This window comes from Pezoporus occidentalis, unplaced genomic scaffold (assembly GCF_034315485.1).
Source record: "Pezoporus occidentalis ecotype Australia unplaced genomic scaffold, CSIRO_AGI_Poc_V1 ctg164, whole genome shotgun sequence".
Classification (NCBI taxonomy): Eukaryota; Metazoa; Chordata; class Aves; order Psittaciformes; family Psittacidae; genus Pezoporus; species Pezoporus occidentalis.
In genome coordinates this window covers 1007815-1035803 of record NW_026913466.1, presented here as the reverse complement: position 1 = coordinate 1035803, position 27989 = coordinate 1007815, and the positions used below count along the sequence as shown (strand labels likewise).

At 44.0% G+C, this 27989-nt stretch overlaps 1 protein-coding gene across 4 annotated transcripts in view; it reads right to left on the bottom strand.

Moving 5' to 3' along the window:
- LRRC8D (leucine rich repeat containing 8 VRAC subunit D) overlaps positions 1-25186 on the bottom strand; it is a 47671-nt gene extending 22485 nt beyond the window's left edge. The window contains exons 1-2 of one of the 4 annotated variants that reach the window (XM_062613114.1): positions 24936-25185; positions 13633-13765 (exon numbers count right to left, since the gene is read on the bottom strand). The gene's annotated coding sequence lies outside the window, so the exon portion shown is untranslated. Of the gene's footprint in view, positions 1-13632; positions 13766-24935 lie in introns of all 4 variants that reach the window. The other 3 variants (XM_062613115.1, XM_062613117.1, XM_062613116.1) reach the window with 3 other exon arrangements.
- Positions 25187-27989: the final 2803 nt, after the last annotated feature.

Below are 27989 nucleotides of genomic sequence, written 5' to 3'. Positions count from 1 at the left end.
GAAGCAAAATGCAGAGCCCTACCCATACCTTCTACAAATTCCCCCTAAATTAGGCCGCAAATATTCAAAACCACCAGTTTGCACAAACAGCTCGGCCTCAAGTGTACACTCCCTGTGCTGGATTGCTCTGTCCCCTCCTCTCAGGCTTGAGGTAAACATTAACTATGCAGGCTGCCAAAAGCCTCAGGTACTAAAACATTCTGCCTTTTTCTACTACCCAGATTTTACCCAAATTCTACCTTTCGTACACATACACTTAAAGCTTTGTATGGGATAGGAAAAATCTCAGTTTGGGCTGAAAGTCCAAGATTTGCTGGGAGGGCTCATACTCCTCTAACTTCTTTGATCCTTCCCTCCATCAGCGTAGACGTATCTCACAAGAAATCACAGTTTTACCCACCTAAGTGCATTTCGTCAACTACAAAAGATTAAATATGTGAACTAGAAGTTTCTCAGTCATCACACAGTTAATGACAGCTTTAAGATGCCACAGCAGTGTTTCAAAGGTCTACTGCAAAGACCAAAGTCAGTTCACATTCCTCTCGTAACTTCTGCTTAAGGTTAGCAGAGTTTGAATATTAAATTCAGATGAAAGTACAGAGTGACTTTAAAATGCAAGTGCTATTCCTGACGAGTAATATATCTGCAGCCACATAAACCCTCCCAAATCCTTAAGAACAGCTTTCCTATATAACGTAATCCACTTTGAGGCTTGTGTCTGCATAAGACCCTTTGGATTGCTCTTTAAGAGACAAAACCCATACAAATTAAAGAATTTATTAAACTGCTTGAGACCCTCTTCAGATACTCTTTGCCAAAACCAGAGTGACTCTCAATTACTCTGCCTCACAGACAAAAGGCAATTGAAGCAATCCACTTTAAAGCCATACCTTCAGCTGACTCAAATAATTTCTCAATGGCATGTGAAGACAAGCCCTTAACTCCAGAATCACACACAGGATTTACTCAGGAGTAACTGTCCAAAATATCTCCCTCAGGAGACAGGCCCAGACAACACAACAAATCAGGATGCTGGTTCAGCACCAAACCATCCCAAGAAGAATGCAAGAAACCACACAATCAGAAAAGCTTGAATGCTGGTAAATAAATTCAGGATTGTGTATTTGCCAGGCTTGTTTTAGAGAAGGATTTCCAACAGGCATCTCAGCGTTAGGTTGAAAAGCCTCTTATTCTGACACAGTTTTCCAAGACCCCTCTCCATTCCCACCCTCACTGTCCCTACCATTTCTCCTCAAAGCTCTTTCCCAAACCCCAGCCTGCTGACATGGGGCACAGTCTAACACAAAACGTGAAAGTCCCTTGGTGGAAGAGCTCAAGCATCACCTGAATACAACACAAAGGAGCCTGGAACAGGAATGGCAGGTTCAGATCCAGCAGACAGATGCCCTTAGTGTAGATGAGCTAGGCTCTCATTGTTCTTTCCTGGGGATACATTTTTATATCAGAGCCACAGTCTGCTGCAGATACAGATCTGCTTTGCTCATCCCACAGTTCTCTGTCACTGATAAAAAACAGCTCTGGAGGGAGAGGAGGAGGTTTTCAGCTGTTTTCTTCTCCAGTCCTCTCTAGCTGTTTCCTCTGTCTTTGTCCTTCCAGCTTTTATACCTTGCAATTAGAGATAAGTCATTTTCTCATGTGCATAGCTTGATGTTGGAGTAACTACTTTCTTATTCTGTGGAGCCATTAAGTCCCTCAATCCCCAAATTTAATAGGAGCCACAAAGCTCCTGCAGCACCCTTCAACAATATGATCACCAGGCTTTCCATGGAAGAACTGAAAGGAGCTGCCATCTTGTTTCTTTACCAAAGGTATCCCAGGGAAGCAGCTGGAGCCAAACAGGAGTGGTCTGGATAGATGCTTCTACTAGGCACCACTGATACTCTAGGGTTCAGAATAACCACAGGAGAGGGACATTTTCCTAGACAGGATCAGGAATAGATGGCTTTAAGATGGCTGGAAAGCATTTAATTTACTATTCTCCAATTTTCTTATAAACAGTAACTTTATTCTTCCTGAAACATTGATTGACATTTGATCCTGTTATGAACAATTTCAAGGCCTCCCCCACAGAGCATCTAAGCTGCATCACATTAAAGCTGTTCCTTTCTCCTTGCCTCTAGCATATTCCTAACATGTAAACAACTCTGCTGTGCACACAAGCAAAGGCACAGCTAGCTAGTGAAAGCTGCAGCACTGAGGGCACTGTAAGAATCCATCCAATCCGAACAACCCATTATTTTCACAGGGCACTGTATTTATTAACTAGAAGACAACTGCTATTAACGCAAGTGTACACATGCAAAATGACCCCATTAGAAAAGCTGGAAGAATACTGCATTCTTTTTCATGGATAGTCAAGTTTCACAGGTTTTGTTACTCCCCATAACCAAAACGTACAAGAGAAGTCAGTCTAATGATGGAAGGGTTGTGACAAGGCTAGGAGAAAGGCAAGTGTCAGAAAAGTCAAGCAGGCTTACTGACTGAAGAGTCCTCAGCTGATGTGACACCACATGACAAGTAATGTTCTTGTGGCCAAGCCTGAAAACCTAGAAGGATTGCTTCCAGTTCAGCTTAACAGAAAGCGAAAAACACCTCCAAACAATCTCACATCTCACCTATTCAGCAGTGAAGCCATAAGCAGCAGATACACACTCTTACAAAATTTAATACAAAAGCATTGCCTAGCCACGTACTTTGAGTATGCTAGCTCTTGCTTTACATGCTCTGGACCAAGGATAGCAGGTTAGCCCTGCTCCTTGGGACAAGTTTTAACAACCAGATCCACCTGCTCTGCCACAGAATCCCCTTACGGCATCAATGATCACTGCACAAGTCTTCCTTTACAGACAAGTCTGTGAGTAGGAAGAACTAAGTCCTGGAGGAAACTGGTCATCTCTGACCCCTATCTCACCCATCCATGGCTTCTGCAGTGATCCCACAGGAAAAACAAATGTAACTGCAACTATTTCTGGTTAGGCCCTTCTCTACGTTGGGAGGTTTCCTTCCAACGGGAGGAATTCAGAGCAGCAGTTCTGGAGCTGTGAACTGAATACAGTTACACTGCCAGGACACAGAGTAAGGCCAGGGTGCCTTGGGACATTTCCCTCTGACCAGTACAGTTGCACAGTTTTTTTCCTCTCATGTTAAACCAAAGCCCAGTGATTTCTTGCTGTCTTTCTGTCCACACCTTCTCTACAAACTGGAGCAAATCAATCATGTCTCAACACCCACCAGCTTCCTTTGGCTCACTTCACACATCCAAAAATGTCAGGACTACGAATTCCAGACCCTGCTTCTTCCTTCCACAATATGAAGAATCACCTTAGTCACACAAATCCTTCTCCCCTCCCACTTCTTGTCGGATTCCACTGCCCATACTGCCACCAGAGCAAGTTTCATCTACTTGAAGCCATGAAATCATCCACTTCTTCCCAGCACCCCTCTAGAGCTTGCCTGTTGTCCTCTCTTTACCACCCAGCAGGTGAACACCCAGTCCTGCACATGACATTTACCCAAGGAGGTCTGACTGGAGTAAGACAAGCATTCAGGGAGGTCTAGTTTAACAAACAACATTACATATCCTTCCCTGCAGCATGAGTTTTTTCATCATCCCCACACTGCCTGCTTTCAATCCTTTTAACACAAATTAAAGAGAAAAAGCATTCCCCTTCCATATTCTGTGCCAAGAGGATTGTTTTATGACAAAGGTCAAGCGATCTGTTTTTACAAACCTAATTAGAGTCTAACTCCAATGCTATCCTTGTGAAGCAGTTCTGTCCTCTCTTTTTCCACTCTAAAAACCCTACTCATGGTAAGTCTGCACCACATGGTAAATGTTAAAGAATTCATACAGCAGTTTTAGTGCAACTAAATCTTAACTTCTGAGTAAGGCAAATTAAAGATCACAGTTAAAGTAGGCCAAAGTGTATCACTATCTGCAAGCTCGGAAAGTTAGAGAACTCTTCACAGGCTCAGGCCTTGAGAAGTGCAAGGTTCAGCTGCTGCACCCTCCACATCTAACAAAACAGTGTCACAAACACCAACACCAGAAGGTTGTAGCTACAGCTCAGTGCCAAATAGCTGACAGCCATCTCCTTTTCAGAGAAGCCTGATCAGAACCCTATAGCCGAGCCATAATTCAGGATTTAATGACTAAGATGACCATGGGGCTGAAAATGTGATGCATTCCAGGTTTAAATTATAAATGATAGTGACAGCTCAAGTTAAAATTATACTTTTTCATTCCCCCTTCATGCTTATGGATAAATAAGAATGAAAGAAAGGTTACAGTGGCTTTTTGCACACTGTCAGCAAACAAATACTGTGACATATATTCACAATGCACTAAACAGACAAGATTCAGCACCAAAAAAAAATGCACAGGGCTGCACATAGCATGGTTTTAAACAACAAAAAGACAAAACAGTTTATTACCTCTTCTAGGATCAGAGCCACAAGACCTACCTTGTATCAAAGATCTGCCCCAGAGAGGAACATTCAGAGGGTAGCTATTTACATATGAAAGGATTTCAAAAGGTTGCTGAAGCTTCCACGTCTTTCATGAGCTGGTTTTGATTTATCTCCTGTCTTGGGCCTACTGCAGTTGAAAAACTCCTCAAACAGAGATCATTTATGCTAATTTAACTGAATTCAAAGGGCCAGTTTTAAGTCATCCTTTCAGAGCCACACTGCAGTATGCAGCATTCTTCACTTCCAACACTACCCCAGCATAAAGGCAAAAAGGTACCATGGACCTCGTGTTTCCCTTTGGACACCCAGCTCAAACACAGACCTGTAGAAATAAAAGGCCTTGACTGACAAACACCTATTGAGGAAAATCAAATGAACATGCACGCACAAGCACACAAACACTGGAAAACTGGAATACCTTTGCTCCTGAAGTATCTAGTAAACCAGTACAACTCAAAAAAGGTTATGAAGCAATTATAATTACCACTAACACCCACACCAAAATAATGGGAACATTTGGCTCTTTCCAAGTGCTGTAACCTCATCAAAACGCTTGAGCCAAATTTGACATTTGTATCTCTATAAATAACGTGTAAGCAAAAGCAAAGAGAAGGGGGGAAAAAAAGGCAACATTTGCAGTTCAGGGAAAGACATCAAAACAAACATGTCCATAGTACTCAAACCCTATGCTACATGTGGGAATCTGATGATCTTTTGAATGGCTGAAAGCTGGGCACAGAGGAAAGGCCTTCTTGTTTTCAAATTAATTATTAATCTACCTTTTCAGCCATCAACCCCCTGCAATGACTCATCCACTTTCTTTACCAAAGTCTAAATTGTTATGAGAAGACTACAATTCCACTGGAACTTCACCCTCCTGAGTGCAATACTTAACCGTGACTATGAGAAAGGATTTAGTAGGGGGTTGTTTCTCTCTCCCACAAGAAGATCATGTCTCACTGAGCCTGAAAGAAAAATCACAAAACCAACCCCACTTAAGGCAAAACAATATTTACAATTTTTACATTGAGGGAAACAAAAAAGTAAAGGCCACCCCAGCTACTCTTAGCAAAGCCAGGATTCTCCTAGTGACATACACACTGCAAGCAAAGGAGAGAATTCACATCATCAATCCTCAATAATCATGCCATCAAACAGTCAAATTCTGTTATACTGATACAGACAGTTCCTATGGTCTGTAAAGTACTGACAGTTCCTACTGTTTGTAAAGGAATTTAGTTTTATGGAAGCATGGCTTGCTTTGTAAGCTTACAAAATTAAGAACTTGATCCTATACCCCACATCCCTGTAAACCGCTTCCCAGAGTTAACAGCTCTATTAAAGCATCTAAGCTGCAAGACTGGAGCTCGGTTGGCAATACCCATGTACAGAGCTTGCTCTTTTCCTGCGCTAAAATTATATCAGAACATTACAACACATTTACATATCTCCCACACATGCAGATTTCTGCCAGCAGTAACAAGAGGACGACATCAAGGCTTAAAACACGTACCAGACAGAGATAGAACAAGAGGGTGGAGTTTCCTGCAGGAACACCCAGGCTGAAGTCCAGCAGCTCCCAGGGAAGGTGCTGCCTTCCTACCAGCCCCATGCCTTCCTATCAGGCTCCTACTTAACCAGTGTCATATGTGAAACTCCACCGAGGAAACCTAGGAAAAAGCTTCCTATTGTTTCTCCCCTCTCCACAAGCTCCTGGCTACTGTCACAAAAAGTGGGATCACTCCACCTTTTCCCTTGAAAATGGTGTCCATTTTCCCCTATGTTCAGCCTTAGACCTACAGTGGCATAGGAAGAACAGGGGAAAAAACAGTCTCTGCTGGGTTGTCTCTCCCATATGGTTTTCATGGGAATATTTCTAGCGGCAGCCCACGCTGCTGCCCTTGATTTTAATCATGCAGAAGTAACATGAAATTCACATGACTCTTGTCAGTTTTCCAGCCACACGAGTGTTGCAAAAGCATCAATTAAAACAACCAGACCTTCTGACTTTAACCTGGCAGAGCTATAGAGACATGCCAGGTAAGCCTCTCAGAAGAGTTCGATTTACACATTGGTTGCACAGTTATTTTCAGCAAAGCTTTTACTCAGAAAATAAGAACGACAACAGTGCTGGATTTCTGGCACTTTACCTCCTCCTAAGCTGCCAGTTAGAAAAACATTAAGTAAAAAGGGATCCAAGTCAAAGAAAGTAATTAAAAGTTACTCTCAATCGCAGGGAAATACCTGACCTGCCACAACTAAAACGTTACCAAGGTGTGAGAGTAAGTTTAAGTGATCCTGAAAGTCAGTTGTGGAATACAGCGGCATTACTCAAGGTGTGCTACATATTAGGAAGTTGAATGCTCAAGTCGTATGGAGCTGTGGCCTTCCCTCTGATCCTTTCCAGGAGGCCATTTTTCCCAGTCCTACCCTACCATGGCAATCCAATAGCAAAGCTCAGTTAAAATGCAAACAGAACAAGTCAATTAATCTGAAACTCAGGAAAGTCTCAAATACTGTGTAGGAAAAGAACTGAAAACAAGCCCATACAAGTGAGACAGTAAAACAAGACTAAATACAATACCTCAAATAACTATTTATTAACGCTTATGTTACACAGGTGCATAGAAAGTGCCTTTGTGCCATAATTCAATGAAAACTCAACTAGAAAAAAAATGAAACTATCAAAAATGATGTTTGCTACCGTCAAATCAAGCCAACTATGCACCATACACATGGGAATAAGAACTACTCAAGGAAGCAGGCTTTCTGACACCAGCATACTTGGGATCTAAATTACCATGGATTAGGGAACGGAAAAATGCAGAACCGCATGAAAGGAAGGCAAACCCAGCTTACAAAATAGCAGTGAGTCAGCTCCTGAGGACTGGTCTGTGATTGCTCTGAAAACAAGATGCACATTCCTCATGTGCCCTCCGGTTGTTCAGAAAGAAAACATGCCCATCTCCTAACTATGCTTTTAATATGGGAGATGATAGTCCAAAAGAAAGTGTCAAGAAACATCAGTTTAACCCATTCAGACTTCAGAGAACATTCTCAACCAGTGCTAATCCACATCTATCTAATGTTTGGTGCAAGAATAAGCAAGAAACACTCATATCTCTGGCCTCTGATCACTCAGAACCAGCTTATCCTGGGGGTACCTCCAACACTAAAAGGTCATTGAGTTATTTTTAAGAGAATCTTTCTAAAATGCCATGACCCTTTAGCCTGCCTAGTTCCATCATCTGTCATCAGACTAACCAGAAAGCCAAGAATAAGCTCCAAGGCCTTTTGTGACAAGCTGTGAAACTCAGCCATTTAATATTATAAGGAATACTAAGTAACTACACTCAGCATTTACTTGGAGAACACAATATTTGTCCTCATTCAAAAAAATCAAAGATCACTGTCAGGTTTTCAGAACCCTTCTTCCCCTTAGCAAGCACCAGTGGCTGCAAGCATTTCTCTCCTCAACCACCATATAGCTCATTTTGTTGTTGTTTAGAAACTATCTTTCTGGTCTTCTGCTCTTTTTTTGTTGTTTTCAGATGTTAGTGATGAGTGGGGCTTTTCCTGCTATATTATTTCTGAAAACAAAAGGATAAATAATACACTCAAAGAATTACTGCAGCACACATACAGTGAAAAGCAGGTCAAATAAGTCAGCTCTATCAATACCTCTTTGCTGATGAGTATTAAAACAAACTGCTGGCCACTGACTAGCATGCCAGCATGCACTGACCAGAAGCACCATGTCCAACCCCTCCCAAAAGAACAGAAACCTTGACACTGGCTCGTTTTAGGGAAAGGATCAGAAGTTCCTATTTTCAGGTGTTCTTGCACACTGAATCCCTCTGCCAGATACTGCAGTTTATCATTGTCAACACTTATATTACAGAAGTACCTAGAGGCCTCAAGTAGGTCAAGGCTTCAGTATGCAAGGTAGAGGATATATGCACAATACTTGACAGCCTTTGACTCATCATATTTTTCTATTTCAAGTGTTTGTCTTCCCACTGAAACAGCTATGTGAGCAACCCACACAAGCAAAAGAAACTCAATGACACTGCAGAAAAATCCCACCCGAGTTCTACCACCGATGTGCTTGGATACAAGGAAAACAGAAGGAGCTCTACCTCATTAAAATATTACATGTAAAATCTAGCTGAAGTCAAAGCAAAGCAAGTTTGGGGCTTTTCAGTCTGGCACAGCTCCAACTATTATAACAAAGACAGAAGTGACTGTTGAAATAAGCTTTAGTGAGTGGTTATGGATGAGCGCTCCAATTCTCATTTTCCCATCCCCTACAACCTAGACATAACCTTTCAGTGAAAGAGTATGTTTCTCAGTTGTTGCCTTCAGACTGAAGCCTGGTTGAGACAGAGCAGGAATGCAAAACCAAACCAAACCCATTTACATGAGCTGCAGGGAAAGAGACTGCAGGCAGAGCACTAAAAAGCATGTTTGCATACCTTAAATGAGCCACATTAAAGGTGGACAAACGTGCCATAAATCTGAAATGATGTTTAGATGATGGAGCTCTTGGCAACCTGATCATTTTAGCAAGCTGACAGCCAGTTAGCCCAGAGTGTCTCAGCCTAAATACACATACCAGACAGCACAATACAGGAGTGGACCAATACATTCCCGTAACATTAACACATTAACCATGCTTCTTGCTCCACACTGCTGTCCCTTCTAATATCTTTCTGCTCCATGACCACCCACTTCTGCCTTCCCAAACACTCATCTACACCCTGCAGAGCTTCTCTGCAACTTCCCATCCCATTCCCTCAGCTGGAAAAGCAAATACTGGCCTTGCTATGGATCTTGACTGTAAGTTATCACCAATCAACTTTTTTTTCCCAGATCCTGCAGAACATAAGAGTTAAGGGAACGGGAATAAGACTGATGCCTTATTGATCAAATCAATTCTAATTACGCACAGAAAAGTTTTCCAAAGTTTCCAGTAATACACTGAGCAAGAGCTACTTCATGAAATGCAAAGTCAGGTAAGTGGAAAGTTTGGGAGTTTATTGCTCAGCAACAAAGGCCAGGATTTTATATATTCAGTCACCAGAGGAAGCAGAATGTTATAATTGCAAGCAAACTCTAACACTTGAAATAATAAATACAACTAGAAAAATGTATTATTTATTGAAATTCAAATTTTTCTAGGAGAGGCTCATAAAAAGCTGAGGACAGAGTAACACAATATTACAGCTAAACCACAGCAGCACTAAAATAATTGGGCAACAAAGAGCTATTTGTTCATTTTTTCCTTGCAAATCTCACTCTTCCACACACACCCCCATCTTGACTGTCTGAGGCATCAGGCAATAATGTCACCAATTTCTTAGGGTATGTTTTTTTCATACTGTGGTACAAATACTAAACAATGTTAGGCCCATCTGCACAAGGAAAACCAGGTCTTGGAATGGTGAACTTTTCCCAATCCCAGCCCAATCCCTTCTGTGGTTTCTCAATTGCTGGAAGTGTTTCATCTCCCTGTGAAACCAAATCAGGTATGGTCAAGGATGGGCATACCTTACTCTTTAATGCTGAACCTCACTATGCTGATCCGGTGCTCCAGCATTCACAGCCACGCTCTAAGAGAACACGTACACTTGTGATGGTGCTACGTTATTCAAGAGAGCATCACCTACTGAAGACAATGTACAAAGCTTGAGGGAGTGACCATACACTGAGAATCTCTTCCCATCTATCCAAAACATACTTTCTGAGATTTCAGTCAAGAACTGAGCACAGGTAAATACTTCAAAACAACATCATATTGTGTCAAAACACATAGCTAAGATTACCACAGCCTACTGAATTTGGCACACATCCAGCAGGAAACAGGTCTATACACATGGAAACGTGCCCTATGCCATTACTCCACTGACAGTTCAAAGAGAGCACTGAATTTTGACTGGGGTCAGGCTTGCAGGAGGTCAAGTGGCCTGGAAGCAACGACACTCACGGACATGTGGCTGTGGGGATTGGCTTTTGGGACAAGTCTCCTGTCCAGGCAAAGAGATATGAGAGCAGAAACAGTGGAGAAATATAATACCAAAGTAGGGCTATTTTCCAGCTTCTGTATCTAAAGTTCACACAGAAAATTCTGCTGGGAGGACAGGAAGGAAGAGAAGATAAGCTGACATTAAAACTGTTAACACTGGAGCGAGGCACACAGAAGTCCTTTTCGTTGCAAAAGAGCAGTCAAAATGCCATCTATGCCTACATCTAAGCAAAAAACCTATTTCTGCCTTGAGGCAGCCTTGGCAATAACACTATTGCAAGCAAAAAACTGGTTTATTGGTTTCGGGAGGATTGAAATGAATTCTAATTTATTGTCAATTAATACACTTCTAATTACTGTGCCTGGCATTGGAATGCACAGGGGTGAGCCAGGCCTTGCTCTCCAACCCCACTGCCATACCTGGCATCCCATTGCTGCCTATTATCTGCCCATAGTAAGCAAATAGCTTATACAGACAAGTCGTTCTTAAAACAAACCAAAAGCACATCAATGAAATATGATCTAAAATAAACCAGCTCTGTTTGAGGATATCACTATTTCCCCTGGCGCTTCAGGGTTCTGCAGCTGCAGAAATTCCTCTAAACAAATCAAAAGAGCTTAAAGCTTATGCTCCCACGAAAAAGGTTTCCAGGCAAATATTATATACATACATACACATATATACACACAGACACACACACTCACTCCATCACAGTAACCAGCCCGGAACACTTGCCTGGGAAAGCCCCTATCCACACTAACATTTTGCTGATATAAGCTGCATCAGCCAAGATCAGTGTTTTCTCTTGCTTTCAAACCACACCAGCAGAAACCTCACTGCAGAAGCCCTTTGAGTGGCTGCTAAAGCTTTGTGCCTGCATAAAACATTTCTTTCTTAGGACCCAGTTTAAGCAGCACCAGCAGAAAAATTCCTGCTGTAGTTGTAGCGGCACCCCAGGAGGAAGTGGTGAGACTGGGTAACTGGGCATACAGGAGGGGTGAAGGCAAAGCAGAGCATTGCATCAGCCCAGCTTACGTCTACAGCAAAAAGGAGGAAGCAGTAACTGCCATCACACCAGATTTGTGCCAGCAGAAACTAGACTGCAAAGTCACAATCCTATTACAAGAAGTAACAGCAGTAGAATTCAGTGGTAGGACTGACCAGCTTTAGTTGGACACATGTGGCATAGCGTCTTTCTGTTTGAGTTTTTACACATTGTTTTGTGTGTGATGTATAATCTTAAGAAACAGACTGCCTGAAAACATTATGTGCTAGCAGTGCCATTTATATCAATTAGATACTAATCCTATTCCCCCCACAAGAGATGACTGTCAGCCAGGTTAACTGTTTCACTACTGATAAGATAGGTTTTAGCAAGGAAATGGTGAAACTTTTCTCTCAACTACAAAACATCTGTAAAAGCCTCTCTGAGTAAAACCACTCATGTATTTCCCCATCTAGAAGTAAACAACCCGTCCACTCTTCTTGATGAGTCTGCATTATAAGGATACTCATCCTGACTACATGAAAAGTACACAAGAATAGCAAAATGTGGGTTAGAAAATAACAAAGAAAGATTAAGAAAGAGTCATTACAGTTACAAAGACCGCCCAGTCTGTGCTTCTACTCAAATATGAATCTTCTCTGTCCCACCCAACAAAGCAAAACAGATCTGGCTGCAGGTTATCTAGCCTGCCACATCACATCAATGCAGAAACCAGTAAGGTCTGGCTGCAGAATTTAGGTCAGCTTGTCTGCAGAGTCCATAAGGTCTTGCACACAGCCATGAATTTCCTAGTAATGCTTCAATAATCCCTCTTCATCCTACTGTGCTGTATTTTACTAGTAGCTGCTAGCTTTCCTTTAATTCCCCAGCAAACACTCTCCACAGGAGGGATGTTTGCAGGTGAAAGAGCCACTATCTCTTCCCTGGGAAGCAGGAAGCTAGTTGTTCAATCAAATAAATGCCGATTCTTATTTCGAAAGACAAAGAAGTGAAGGGTTCTCAAACCAAGCTAGAAAAAGACTTCCCTTTTATAACCACACAAGAAAAGATCAAATCAGAGCTGGAAATTACCCTAGAATGTAAGGAATATTTTTCTGAACATATCATGTGCACAAACCCCCACTGTTTCCACCTAGGTCAGTAAATAACAAAAATGTGACTAATAAATTCAGACACATGCTGGTACTTCTGGAGAGAAGGCATCACTTGAGGTGAAAGATACTGCGCCTCTTCAAGGAATGCTTCCCTCTAGAAATGAATTGTGGGCCACTACCAACCCAAGTGTTATATAAGCACTCAGCGTAAGCAGTAGCCTTGTTTTCATTAATGTATCAAGGTGCATAAAAGTCTTCTCAAGACATGGTCCTTGGAGCAGGAGTTCCACATAAACTGGAAAGTATAGTTACGTAAGGAAAAAACCCCAATAACTTGAGTACAATAAAGCAAAACCTTGAACTTGTCTGAGTGTCTTCATACAACCAGATGAACTAAGTCTCCTTAAGTATGACAACCTGGAAGATGTGAGTGCAAGAATAAATACCTGTATCTGGGACAGCTTATGGAAATCTCAGCAAATAAAAACACAGCTACCAAGCTGAAAGCTGGTTTTGTCTTAAAACCCATTATTCTGTTACTTCGCTGTGCTCTTACGGTTGCCACATAACAATGTGCTCCTCAAAAGCTGGCACTTACATCTCCCTGCTAGAAGAACAATAAAGCTGACGAAGAACTCTTTCCTCAAGACATCAAATTGCTCTTTGACATTGAAACATTTGTTAAGAGTACTCCTAGTCCATTTTTTCTAACTCACATGGAGCCTGGATACAGGTATTAGCAAACACAGACTGAGCTGTACTGCACATTACATGTGTAAATCAAATACCCTAGAAAACACAGAACTATATTTATGTTTACCTCAGATATGTCATGTAATTCAATCATACAGTATGCACCCACACCAGGCTACAGATGATGCAGTTGTCATTACTGGCCCACCAACCTATCACACATATTAGCAAGACTTAGCAAGGAACAGAACCCTATTTTTATAACTAATTCACAGCTTCCCATCAACTCTGCCTCAGACAATCCCCACTCCTGGCTCAGTACCTGATCAGGCTGTGCTTCTCCTCCTTCCTTCTCCGGCTTCAGCTGGGCTGAGCACTGGCTCCAGGTGGCTCTGGAACACCAAGCCAGGCGCTGATGGTCACTTTCTCATTTTGACAAGCACCATGCACTCTTCCTGTATAAAAACAAACTGCTGTGAGTCAAAGCAGCCAAATAAAATGTTGACGCTAGTGGGGCGTGAGAGAAATGCCACTCTGAGACACAGAAGCAGAATGTCAGTCCTCTTTTCGCCACTGATCTCTGAGGAGTGCTGAGCACACCCTGATTTTAGTAGTTTCAGAAAGACTCTAAATGAGCTGCTCTGTTCTTGAAGAGCAGATTCCTCAAACTACCAATTTGCCATTTCCTACATATTTTCTTAAATATACTGGCTCATCCAAACTTAACCAAGGGTGCTGCTATTTCTATGCTACTGCTCCCCTGCTATCACCATGAAAGCTAGATCAGATCCCAGTGACGTGGTAGCTGCACGTTGTGCGTGCTCCACATAACCACTTTGACGACATTTGAATTGCTGCATTACAGCAGTATGCCAGGCAAGCAGCCCACTTTGACTCACTGAGCTGCCTGGAAAACCTCTGGAACATACCTCTACCCCCAGGATGGACAAAATGGGGAAGAACTGGGATTCCTTCCCCTCCTCCTTTAGCCCACCACTTCTACCAGCCAAGACCACAGCGTGGCTGCCTTCACCTCCAGTGACTCAGAGGCTCCAGGGCAGAGCAGAGCTCACAGATGCAAAGCAACCACTCAGCAAAAGGAACAGCCAGACTCCAGCAGGTAATTCACCAGTATTTATTTTAGTTTGCTGCTTATTAAGTATGCCTCCTTACAGATCAAGTATTCCACAGTAATTGCCTCCAATCAACAAACACCCAGAAAGCCTCTATGTAGATCAGTGCTGCTTCATAGCTGAAACGAGTCCCCTAGCAACAGGCATGATTCCACAGGACTCTTGTGTGCACAGCAGGCTGGCCAGCACTGCCTCTCTGCCCTTCCTGTGCTTCTCCTGCCCTGGCTATGCCCCAAGCCATTCCTAGCACCACCAACCACTACCCTCTGCTGACACACTGCTGAGCATGGAGATGCTCCACAGTCAAGGCTCAAAGCAGGGACAACGGGCTGCATCCCTTGCTTTAGCACCAGCACATTGCCTCCACGCCAGCAGTGAGCTACTCTGCCATAATGGTCTGTGCTCAGTGCCAAGCATCCACCTGAGCTGCTCCCAAAGCACCTCACAATAAAAGGCAAATGGACCCCCCCACCCAGCACATATAGACAATTCCCTCCTAATTTATTTCCCAAGGCTTTTTTAGGGCTGGCGCCCCCCGGCATTCAGAAGCCTACAGAAGCAAGCCCTGTGTCATGCTTTCCACTGAGAACACTTTAAAGGTCAGCAGGAACCTGCTGTGCCAGGTTTCTTATCCTGGGTGTCTACTGCTAAAAGGAAGATAGGGAAGACACTGACAAATACACAGATAAAACATGCATCTTAAGGAATTTCCACCTTTAAACGGGTTGGGGTGGTCAAGTGTTCAAGAGAACTAAACCCCTTTTTTTGCAGCATGTATCACCAGAACTGTAGTTTTCAGTCTGTTGTCTTTTAAATACACAAGGAGGTGGGAAAAAAAACGTTCTGCCTAGATATTTTACATAGGTCTACTGCACGCAGGTTTCTAACAGACCTTTGGATGTTCCAGACCCTGACAGAAAACACTCTCAACAGCCACAGAGCCATTCACCTTGGGTGTTTCTGTAATCATTATCCATGAGGTCAGAGACCCAGGTAAGAAGGGCTTAAGCAGAGGTTACCATGCCCTCCAACTCTGCCTTGGCAGCCACCCCAAAGGCAACAAGCAGCTTTTAAAAGCAGAAGGCAAAGGCAGCTTCCACCTCCAGAGGAGGAGGACTGTGCTTTTGAAAATGCCTCAGCATTTAAGGAAATGTGTCTGGAGATGCCAAACAGCACCACCACCACGCCTGGTAAGGCATGAAAGAACAGGAGAACCTATTTCCAAGAGTTGTATCACAGTCTGAAGGACTGATGCTGTTCATCATCACCACCCATCCCCTTTCCAGAACAGACTGAGCACATGAGTTGGCCAATACCTGGAAGAGAGATGGAGGGAAACAAAACAAACTCGCAAGATACTGGTTCAAACCAACCCACAAACAAATAAACAAAAACCCTACCTAAAGCAGAGATTCTCATATAAAACATAATAGTGCGTAAGTGTATGCTTGGGCAGAGCCAAGACCAGTGAAGGAGTCTTCCCCACAGCACTTGCCACTGAAATGCTCCTGGATTATGTTCCCAATCCCATTTGGATTCTCTTTATGCTTCATCCTTCAGCTCTCCCTTCCATTTCTGAAGTGACAACCTCAATTTGTTAAAACAAAACAACATCTCCAGAAACATCTGCTCTGACACAAGAATACACACCCACTGTTACAGAGCCAGTATGGGGCACAGTGGGAACAAAGGAGATTAAATAAGGAGCACATGTACCTCTTCTCTTATAACCTTGTCCCTCCTGGCACTCATTCCCTTTCATCCTCTATTTTTGAGGCCCCTTCAGCATAGGAAGGATTTATAGCCCATTTACACTGGGGTGTTGGCATCACCCAGAACCAATTTTATGCGAACCACAGCCAGGCACTTAGCACATAACACGTGCAACCTCCAAATGCCACGTCCTGTGTGCTGTAGCCTACATGTGGTCACCCTCATTTGTACAGTCACTTGACCAAACATCTTTTCCGTTAAGGAAAACGCTGTTTCTGTTGTGCTTAACTGAGGCTGCATTTAACATGGAAACAATCATTGGTCACAGACTGAAAAAAATCAGATGATGCACTAACAGAGCAAATTGTTATAAAGAACGGAGGAGGGAAATCACAGTATTTTGGGGAAGAAGTGGCGATCTTGGAAAAAAACTTCACGTAATAAAATAAGTAAGGCAGTTCCAGTCATTAGAGGTTTAACACAACTCAGTTCTACATGTATCTCCAAGTACCCAGCCAACAGGAGACTTTTGACAATCACTTCGGTTAAATGCCATCTTTCTCCCTTTTTGCTGCATAACAACAAACCACTACATGGGAAAAATGTCATGCCATCAAGAGAGAAGGAAAACCCCAAACCAGCCCAGAAACCCACTGCAGAAGCAGCAATGTAACATAACCATATATACACCAGATTTTGCTGCTATCTGAGTGGGGTTTCACAATCAGCTTAAGCTGATTTGTGGCCATCCTGCTGCTTAACACTCCCACTCTGTCCCCTGGTGTGTGCCGGGGAGAAGCCTCCTGCCAGACAAAAGCACAGGCGGGTGGGCAGGGAGGCAGGACTTCCCCTTTCATCAGTAGGGTGAGCTCAAATCTGCTCCAGCTGGTCTTAAAACCACAGTCCCTTTGGAAAGCACCTTAGGCATTGCTCCTACTCCATGGGAGCCCACAGGATCCCACTGGTGCTCCCTGCAGAGCTCATTGTCCATGCTAAAGCCTCACTGCAGCTTTTCACATGCCACCCAACAAGCCCTTTATTTCAGCAGCTCACTGTAATTCTTTCCTTCCCTTTGTGGCCACCTCCTCTTCTCCTCTCCTCTCCATGAGCTATGTGCAAGCTTCTCTTCACTTCCTCTCTTCTGTTGCAGACAGCAAGAATCTAATCAAGACATTAACAACTCGAACCTTGCTGGGCAAGCAGGCACAATTTCCCAGGGCTATAGGTAACCTGTTGTTTGATCCACAAGCAGTAAGAGGGGGGACAACTGCTGGTAGCATTGGTATTGCATTCTTTAGCAGACAGCAAGTCAAAAATGTAAAATCTTACAAGTTCAGACAGCAAGCAGGTAAATAATCAGACATTAACATGGAGGAGGTGACAGAAGTCAGCAGTTATCAGAGCACTGAAGGCCACCACCCTCTCTTTATTCACAAGAGACAGCAGAGGAGCAGTTCTGCTCCACGCACTGCCTGGCTGAATACTGGTTGTGACCAGGCTGCTGTGCACGTGGACAGACCACGGTTTTACAACACGAATTAGCCAGGTACAAAACCATTTGGCTAAAACCACACTTGTACCAGTTCCACCTGTAAAGTTTATAGGTGCCTGTAATGCATACTTAAGTTCACAGGGGTCTATATTTGCAACATGCATTCAAGCTGACTGCAGACCTGGCCATTCATCTATAACCATTATAGTCCTGCTTCTGGAGATGTCAAACAAAGAGAATTCATACCCTTTCCACATGTAGAACAGTACATACAACTTCATGCTTTCAGATTTTCTTTTATATTTACTCACACTTATCTCCATCTTGTTACCTCCTTTCCTCTGCCACACTGTTATTCTCTTCTTTTGCACTGTTTCATGCCTCTCATGGTTTTATTTTCTGGCTTTTCTACATGTTCTACTATTTTTGTTCTCATGCAGCTCTGGCCTCAGCAGCTCCTTTCTTTAAAGTCTGCTCTGGCTACTCTGATTGACATTAACAAGGACAGTCTTAAATTCACCTTTCAATCTAGGTACATCTTAAATCAAATTACACGATACATAAACAAAAGTGTAACCACAAATTTTAACCACTAGAAATAGTCTTGTCCAAACCACTGCATTATTCATTTTCCTGATTTATTATTAGTACAATTCTGTCTCATTTTCAGTCCACTCTTCTCTCATTATTCTTCTGTTAGACTCTTTCCTACCCACTTTCCATGGGGGCACTAGCAGTGAGCCAACTCAATTTCTGCAGCACACACGAGTATTTGTGTATTTGCATTCCTCCACTTCCTTGTTTCAAGAGCCAACAGATTTGTTGTCAGAGCGATACGGACTGAAGCAAAATCACCAAGCCAGTCTTCCCTTTCTGCCTGGTAATAATGCCAATGAGGTAAAAACAGCAAAGAAATTAGTATGGGTTATGAAACAGCAAACATGAAACTTTAAAAGAATCAAGTGCATGAAAAGTTTCATTTCCCTTTTGTCAGTTCCTCTTCTAAGCTAGGTAGTTTAGGCTTTATTTCTTAATTTAATTAGACAGAAAGCAAGTCCATGAAAGTTTCTGGATGGCAGCCATTGAGAGGCACCCTGTATGGAGACTTCTCAGTTTGTATTTTTAAGCACCAGTGAGATTAATCGTGAAGTCTGGTTCCGCGGTGCATCTATGATGAAGGCAATTGCTAATGCATGTGGAAAGTGTTTGTAACCATAGTTGTGCTTAAACAACAAAGCAAGCTAGTGCACTGCCTTTCACACTTCTCACTACAAGTTTCAATGAACAGGCTTCCAGACCAAACTAATTCCAATCCTCCCTCTCCACAAAGCGTACACAAGCCACTATGTACAAATATGCAAGATAGACATTTTTGAATGATTCGCTGACATTTGCATTGGTTTAGTGGACAAAGTTATACTGAACAATCCAAATGACATCAGCTTAACTCCATGTTCCTCCGTGCAGGACTGCAAAGGTGACAAAATGCCTATTGCATAATACTTCTGTATAAAATATTCATATTCACAGAGGAAGCTTTTGCACCGAAAGGTTATTTTCAATCATTAGCAAATCAGCACTGTATAAACGTGGGGTTTCAATCAGAGCATTTGAGACAGGCAACAGACTATATTTTCTGTTGACATAATAGGACAAAATCAACTTCGCATGTGCGCTCATCAAGATATATGAAAGATCTCCCCAGGGTTACCAGCTTTTCTTTTGACCTTAAGGTACTGCAAGGTTATAGAACTGCCTCTGTCTCCAGCACACACAGCTTCAGCAAGCCTGCACTAAGGTAGTTCTTTATGCAAGTTCTCACACCAGCTCAAAGTGCGCAAGTTTTCTCTCCTTCATACCCTGCAACAGCCAAAGAACAGGCAGATATTCAGACTTCATAGCCATACACACATCCTATGCACTTGTTTTCTCCTTAAAAGCTATAATCCAAATTGGAAAAATCACTGCAGCAAGAGTAAAGTGCTTCAAACAAAGTCCACCAGAAAAAAGAATGGTTCTTTTAGCGGGCATGTTGGTATCTGTGGCACTGGCCAGACTTGAAAACACTAGAGGTGCGGCAGCACTGGCTTCTGTAGAACCCAAGGGCAATCAGGAACACCTCTTATAGAGAAACTTATCTCAGTGCTGACTTGTAAAGAATGAAGTCCAAGTGAGAAAGAAACCCAAACAAAAAAAAGGACAAAAAAAAAAACAAAAAAAACCCCAACCCTGCACCTTGGCTGTGGCTTTGAAGCCACTGGGTTGCATGGAGGTGGTAGGAGCCTGCCTCACTGCTTCACCGCAAGGGCCATAAAAAGCCTTTGTGCTTGGCTTTTTTTTGCTCCTGTACATATCTTTACATAATGAACCTAGGGAAGGGGTCCTGTTGCTGTAGGTCTCATCCTATTTACTAGCTCCATGTCAGATAGGACACCTAGAAGAGCAACAGACACCTGCATTTAGGCAGCCTCACATATGGTCTCGACATACAGGGGAAATCATCAGGAGATGGGACTCAGACAAATACTGCACTAGTGAACAGAGAGGGATTTTAAAACTCTTAACAAGTAGCAAGGCAGGTCACAAGAACCAGGCAATTTCTTTTCTATTGATCACACAATACAAAATGCAGGACCATGGTGAATAAAGGTGATTGCTATTCTCACCTGCTGCTGGCTGCCACACACTTTCAGCCTGGTTATTATTTCTGCTTCTTAACCAGTTACCTTCACCAAGAAAAGGACCTCTGAAACAAAAAATCTGAGCAACAGATAACTTTCCTCCTCCTCTAACGGTGGCTGTATTTTACACCATCACTGTTCCTGAAATCTTGAGTATTGCAACTCCTTCAGTCTTAGAACAAATCACTTCTGAGGAAAGAGCTCAAGTGGAAAGAAGGAAAATTATAGGTAGCAACATTTTTGAGACTACATGAACAGCGTGTTTTCATATCCTGATTTATACTTGAGGGGGAGAAAGAAGGGAAGGTATTTCTTCTAAAACAGTGCCAACAAACAGGTCCTTGGTGCAGCCATACTCTCCTCCCACACCACTGCTTGCCTTCAAGTGTTGGGCAAAAGTGGCATTTTGCTGGCTTGATCCCAAGAACACAAACTTCCTCCTCCCAAGGATATCTCCCTGAACATTCTGGCAGCTGCTGCATGAAGGTCTTTGAGCTTCTCTTCCTATTCATTTCCTGAAGGGGGACAGGAACCTGTTCTTGCAAGACTGGAAGAACAGAGCTGAAGGGAATACAGAAGTAAATGAAGAGAGCTTCAATTCTTTTAATTACAGATATTTGTGGTGAGACAAAGATTGAAACAGTGTCAGTTAAAACTGATGATGTGGAAATTAGTATTACTGATGGTACTAGGAAGTGCCAACTTGTGACGCACTCTCCTTTTTTACATGCCAAAACCCAATATGATTCTCAAGAAGTTAAGCACTAGAAATACTGGCTTTGTTCTTTCTTACATTTGTTTGGAATCTCCGAGGGGAAAAAGTCTTTGGCAAGCAATCAGTACCTATTCTTTGTTACACAGTTAAAAGAAAATTGCACTCAATTTGCTTAGACTAAGAGATTTTGAGCCAAACCTATCCCCAATACAAGCAAGTCAAACTTCAGGGAAAAAAAAAAGCAGCTCAAAGTGTTCTCAAGGTAAGAGGCACAGAATAGCTTTGAAACACTAATTTTACACACTTACACAGATGATATTTACACACTTTTACAAATGTAATGCTGGTAGCTGCTAGAAAACTGCATTTCACAAACATCCTTCTCCATATTTCAGTCCTTGTTTGGCAAAATACACACCACAGCACCTCAACATCACAGCCAAGAATAAACCCTTTCAAGACTGAGCAGCTTTACTGTGACACCAGAAAGCCTTATGCATGCGTGCGTACTCATGAGATTACACATCTGAGGAAAATCAGTCATGTACACAAGTCTTCGCATAATGAAGTCCACAGACTTTTCACTACTTATAATAAAAAAGCATTTAAAATGTCAGTTATGCAATAGAACAAACAAGTCTTAAAGTATAACATTTCTGAGGGAAATTACCTCCATTTTTCTTAACAGCTTTTGGGAGGTTTATTTGGTTTTGTTGGTTTGTTTTTTTTTTCCCTAGGATATAATCTTTCCAGCACGAAGAGACAAGAAATGAATAAATAAAATAGTAAGAAAGGAAAAAAACAAACTGAACCAAAAACAACTGTGCAGTCTCATTTCAACTAGCAAGAAATGGAGAATTCTAAACAGCAGGAACTGAAACAATGCATTTTGTTTTTTCCTCTTTACAGAGGAAGATTTGAGTTATCATGTAAATACTGCTAGTTGTGTTTTGTGAATATTTAGGGATCTACAGCAATTTTATGAATTAATTGGAAGACACAGATTGCTTTTTCTGAAAACAAATGAAAAACCTTCCGAGCTCATTATTTGGTAAAATACTAACTCTGGAACTCCCTTTTGCTTGCATCCAGTTGAGAAACTAGTTTACTGGGTTCCCTACATGACATTTATGACTGAAACTACTTCTCAGTAAAACTGCCATCACTGGCCCCGCACTGATTAAAAGCCTCAGGACACTGATTCATCCCCAGTGATCAGTGCCCACGTACCTCTACCAAAACTTCCCTCTGACTCTTAGCGGCGCAGGAATAAGCAAAGGGACAAAGGGAGACGGTGGGCTGAGGCACTGAGTCAGCATTCTGTCTGCAAAACATCCCAAGCAGCAGAAGGGAGAACTGACACAGAAGCCGATGCCATCAGAAAACACAAGGAGGGGAAGAAACTCAGCCAGGGGTACAGGACCCAATTCAAAATCCACTTACTATACGGGCTGCAGCAGGCTCTGAATGGCACCTTAATACACAGAAGGAAGAGGAAGACCTGGAAAAATTAAGAGCTGACTTCGAGATGGAATATTTCAGCACAAAACTGCACCAAGCCACAACACACATGGTCGCAAGCGCTTTTGACTACAGGGGTGTACACACCCTCTATTTTCCTATCCTCCTGTCATTGGCAGGACCTACTGCAAGCATATCACCAACAGCATTAGGTTTTTTTCCTCACTCTTCAGACATACAATCAAGGAAGCTGTCCACATACAGGACACTGTGGAATCTCCATACCACCAGCCTACTTCACTTCTACTGAAGAGCAGCTTGTCAGAGGTGACAGGAACACAGGACTAGGAAAGAACTGGAATACAAGAACTCTCGTCCAAGTGCGCAGCTATGCGTGTTAGCGCAATGTACACTTGGTGATCTTTCCACAGCAAGCATCCAAGTGCTATCATTCTCTTCGCATTGTTATTACACAGGTCTGTTCCCATTAATAATTACCTCCCTGTGATGGCAGTGTGCAGACTTTCTACATTGCTGGTGCTACTGCTTTAGAATTCCTCCTCCAGGTCCGAACATGCTGGACAGATTACTGTCTCCCCCAAGGATGTCAGGACCGGTATAGATATCTGTTGTGCATATCTGCATCTTACATTACTGCTTAATGCGGCTCGCTTCCCACGTTACCTCATTTAGCCTTTGTAAATTCTGGATCTTTATCAAAGTGATCTTGATTACAAATAACAGTACCTATTTAAATATTCCCTACTTATATATGTGCAAGAAAACAGATAAAGCAAACATAACTTTGCTTGTTCACATTAAGCAAGATACGGGCAAAGCACCTAATGAGTTTTACTATAAAGGTAATGCTTGCTCAGAAACACAGGAGAAAATGGTGTGGAGCACTGAAAAAATGGCCACAGTAGCATATTCCTAGATCAGGACCTCATAAATCAGTTTCAACTAACAATAATAGGGTTTATAGGGGATCTGTAAATCACAAAGAATGAACAGGATCCTGGCCTCTGAGCAAGGCTTGGTGAATTAATTTAAGATGGCAATCAGGAGCAAATAACATAACACTAACCTTCTATACTACCAATGCTTGCCCTAAGTTGGAAGAAAGGGGGTTTCTTCTGCCACCACAAAAAGGGGAGGGGAAAAAATGAAAGGAAGGAAAAAAAAGACACAGAGAAAGGTACTTTGCTATCCCATCTGTGATGACAGTGGTTTTTTGATAGCTCAGAGCCGTGGGATTGAAATCTCAGCACTATTCCTGCAAATTTCTCACATCCTAAAGCCCTCTCCCTCAGACAAGGGGGCATGGCTAGTCCCCATCTCCATTTTTAGAGGCAGAAAAGATGATTCTTTCCCATCACGGCTGACAAACATCATGCTGAAAAAGAAAACAAACAAATACTTCCCTACACTATTTCTCTTTCTTAAAGCTGAAACTGACAATGCTTATGAGCAGCAGGCACCCCAAAGCCAGCACTGAAGATGTTTCACTCTCCACCCCAGCAGCTAAGCCAAGTAAGACATCACTTTCAGCACCACCATTACAGGAAGCACTGCTGAGACTTATTCCATCAAACAACAGGCTGGTTACCACTACCGTCCTCCATTTTCAAGTCTGAGTAACCTACCTCATGGCTCTTACACACTGGAAGCACCCAAAAGGAGAAGCTGCCACGGGCTGCCGGTGTGCTGCGAATGCACAGCCTGCATCCCCCCACTGACCACAGACCAGCTTTCCTAAAGGATGCTGGGCAAGACAGAAGCTTTCTGTGCCTCAAATCGTGTTCAACAGCAGTGGCAGCACTTGTAACAGGGGAAATGGAGGTTGCAAGACAGAAGAGCTGCTGTGCCAAGCTCAGGGATCCTCAACGAGCAGGAGTCAGTGTTGCCACGTCCTGGGGAGCAGGGGGAAGGGAGGAGACGTGCCTCGCTGAACCACACATGATTCTCTGTGACAAGGGCTGTTTTCTTCCTGAAGATGTGCTTTATTGACCGCTTCAGGCCCCTCCAATCTGCGTGTGGTGCAGCGCCAGAGCAGTTGACCCCATACAAAAGGCACACAGCCGGCGGTCCCAACATGCATTTAATACCCCCGGCCTCGGAAGGGGGGCTCGGCGCTCGCCTTTCCCGGTAGCACGCCACACTCCCGGCCCCGCAGTTGTGGCTTGCCGCTCGCCGGGCACACCGAGCGCGTTCGGACACCCCGAAGAGGAGACACCGCCGCCAGCTACTATCGCTACCCGGGGCCCGTCTGCAGCTCCGCCGGGCACACCGGCGCTTCAGCAACGCGGCGAACCACCCGTTCTGAGAGCAGGAAAGGGGGTAAAAGAAAGGTAAAGCGCACGAAGAAGCGGTGGTGCCGGTGCTGGTGACGATGCCGCCCCTCGCCCGCCTCACCTCGCCTCGCCTCACCTCACCTCAGGGACGGCCCCGTGGGCTGAGAGACCCCGAGAGCCGCCCGTCCGAGGGACGCGGACCTTCTCCGAGACGGTCACCGCCGCGGCACTGCCATGCGGGCGTGGAGGGCACCGGAGGGGGAGACCGGGCCGGGCGGGCTCGGCTCCTAGCAGCGTCCTGCAGCGCACACCCGCATGGCTCGGCGCACGGACAGCACCGGCTGCCGGCGGCGAGGCGAGGCCCGGCCCCGCGGCCCACAGCACCGCCCGCAGCCCGGCGGCGCCCAATGGGTCCCGCGGCGCCGCGCATGTGAGGGCCGGGCCTGGCCCCACCGCCCCGCCCGCTCGCCCCCCGCGCAGCCGCCGCTTTCAGGTGCCCCCGGGAGGGGGTGGTCCTGCGGGTCGGTGCCAGCGCCGTGGTGGGCCTCGGGCGGTGCGGGACGCCGGGCTGTGGTGCCAAGGCCAGCGGTTGTCGCTGAGGGCCTCATCTACGTGGTGTGTGAACACTTCCATGGATGGAGACTCCAGCACTGCCCTGGGCAGCCTGTTCCAATGTCTGAGCAGACATTAGGAAAGAATTGTGCCTAATTTTCATCTAAACCTCCCCTGGCGTGGCTTGAGGCCGTTTCCTCTTGTCCTATACTAGTTCCTTGGGGACAGAGACCAGCACCCTTCTGGCTCCACCCTCCTGTCAGACAGCTGTAGAGAGCGATAAGGTCCCCCCTAAGCCTTCTCTTCTCCAGACTGAACCCCCCAGGTCCCTCAGCCATTCCCCATCACACTTGTGCTCCAGGCCCTGCACCAGCTCTGGCCTTGCTCCAGCACCTCAATGTTTCCGTTACAGTGAGAGGCCCAGAACTGAACACAGGAGTCGAGGTGCAGCCTCACCGGTGCCCTGGCCCTGCTGTACAGGGGGATGATCGCTGTCCTGGCCCTGCTGCCACACTATTGCTGATACAGGGCAGGATGCTGGTGGCTGCTTGGCTGCCCTGGCACAAGCTGCTCATGTTCAGCCCCATCAATCAGCATGCCCAGGTCCTTTTCCATGAGCAGCTTTCCAGGCACTCTTCCCCAAGCCTGGAGCATTCAATGGGGTTATTGGGGCCCAGGTGCAGGACCTGACACTTTGTCTTGTTGAGCCTCATCCCATTGGCCAGGGCTTATGATATGTCCAGATCTCTCTGCAGAACCTCCCTGTCCTTCAGCAGATCAACATTCCCACCCATATGGTGTCATCCACAAGTTTACTGAGGGTGCACTCAATCCCCTCATCCAGATCATCCATAAAGATATTAAACAGCACTGGCCCTAATATGGAAACATCTGGTAGCAAAGCCATGGCTTGTTCACTTTGTGTGGGTAAATGAACTGTAGTACATGAGGTAAATAAAACAGCAACAAGTTCAAACTGTGTGTTTTGATTATTCAAGTGTTATCTGAGAAAAGAAAGGAAAAAGTTGTTTTTATTGTTTTATTGTATCTGTACTGAGCCCTTGAGGGAACCAGGACATCGGGTTTTCCTTCTGTAAGTGAAAAGGCACCAATATCCTGAAGTCCTTGTTGAACACTGACTTGGCAAATGGCTCATCCTCCTAATTTTGCTTCAGCCCCATGATTTCTAGGAACAGGAGGACTTGGGAAGTGATCTGAGGTGCTTGTTCAGAATAGCTTTATGGCCCTTTAAAAGTTCGAGAATCTCCCCTTTATATTTTTAGATGCATTTTTAATCAGACCTTCTGGTCTAAATGACTGTAAGATGTATCTAAGGTTACAAATGAAAGCACTTAGCAGCAATTCAGCTTCTGAGACCAAAGGAAATCAGGCCAGCTTGTCCTGCTCTCAGCTGTTCAGCACTATTTTCATACAGGAGTTTTCATCTGGTGGAGAATTTTAGCAGAGTTCAGATTTAGTCTAATGAGCTGTCAGTTATTTTAAGCTTTGATTTTTTAATACCTTCATTTGGCCTTTTAGTTATTTTCTTCCCTGAGATCACCAACACTTGTGTTATTTTTGGCCAGTGTTTTAGACCTCGCTCTTTCCTCAAGAAGGTGAATTTATTGTCTGTTTATTTACTTGTGCTCTGACCCAGTGGCCAAGCCACACAGGGGTGTGCAACACTGGGGCAGTGATGTAGGGTTAATAGAGATAAAAGCAGTCCAATCTGGTAAACATCAAGGCAACTGAAAACAGATAATAACAAGAGCTGCTGGCTGGGAACTCCTGACTCACAGGCAGCTGGCAGAGAGAGTCAAGCGGAAGAAAAGAGATCTTTTCAGATGCCAGAGCTGGTCAGAGCTAGCTGAATCCACATTCACTTGGCAATCAAGACACCTTGCCAAGCTGAGGCACTCCAGCAAATAGCTCTGGAGGACCCGAGGCAGAAGACACCTGGAACCGGGTAGATCCAGATCCAGTTAGAGTCCCTTTCTGATTGGGCAAACACAAGTGTGAAAGACCTACTTCCTACAGAATGTATGCTGGGTTGCTTGGTTTGCCTTCCACTCCCTTTGCCTTGTGATGTATATTTAAAGGTAACTCAAATAGTTTTAATTTAATACCCTTTGCGTTCCTTCCTTTACAGCTTCTCTAGCAGAGACCTCTGCTACTTTTTCAGGCTTGGTCTTCTCTGGGTTCACATCTTGGTGCTTGGCAGGTTTTTCTAGATCACTGTTTCTGGCTTTGGCCACCCAGGAGATGCTGAGGTGAGATAAAAGAGAGAGGAGGAGAGCTAAAAATCTGAAAGAGCTCAGTTTGGGACAGACATGCTTCCCAGCTGTTCTGTTGTTCTGCTATAGGGTTGTTTCAGAAGCACAAGTCAGCCAGCCCCAAGTTACTCCATGTGATAGAAGAGGTGCCAGAAAAATGGGGACAGCGGAGGAAAAATGGCTTCTTTCCACTTGCACTGTTTTGATGGTGGCCCTTTACAATTAAAATAAATGAATATTGTCAATTTAAACTGTGGCTTAGAGGCCTGCATTAGTGATTACATTGACAAGCAACAGCAATGCAGCCATGTGCCTCATAGGATGAATTCATCCTATTTGGTTTTATGACTGATTTTTAGCTTACA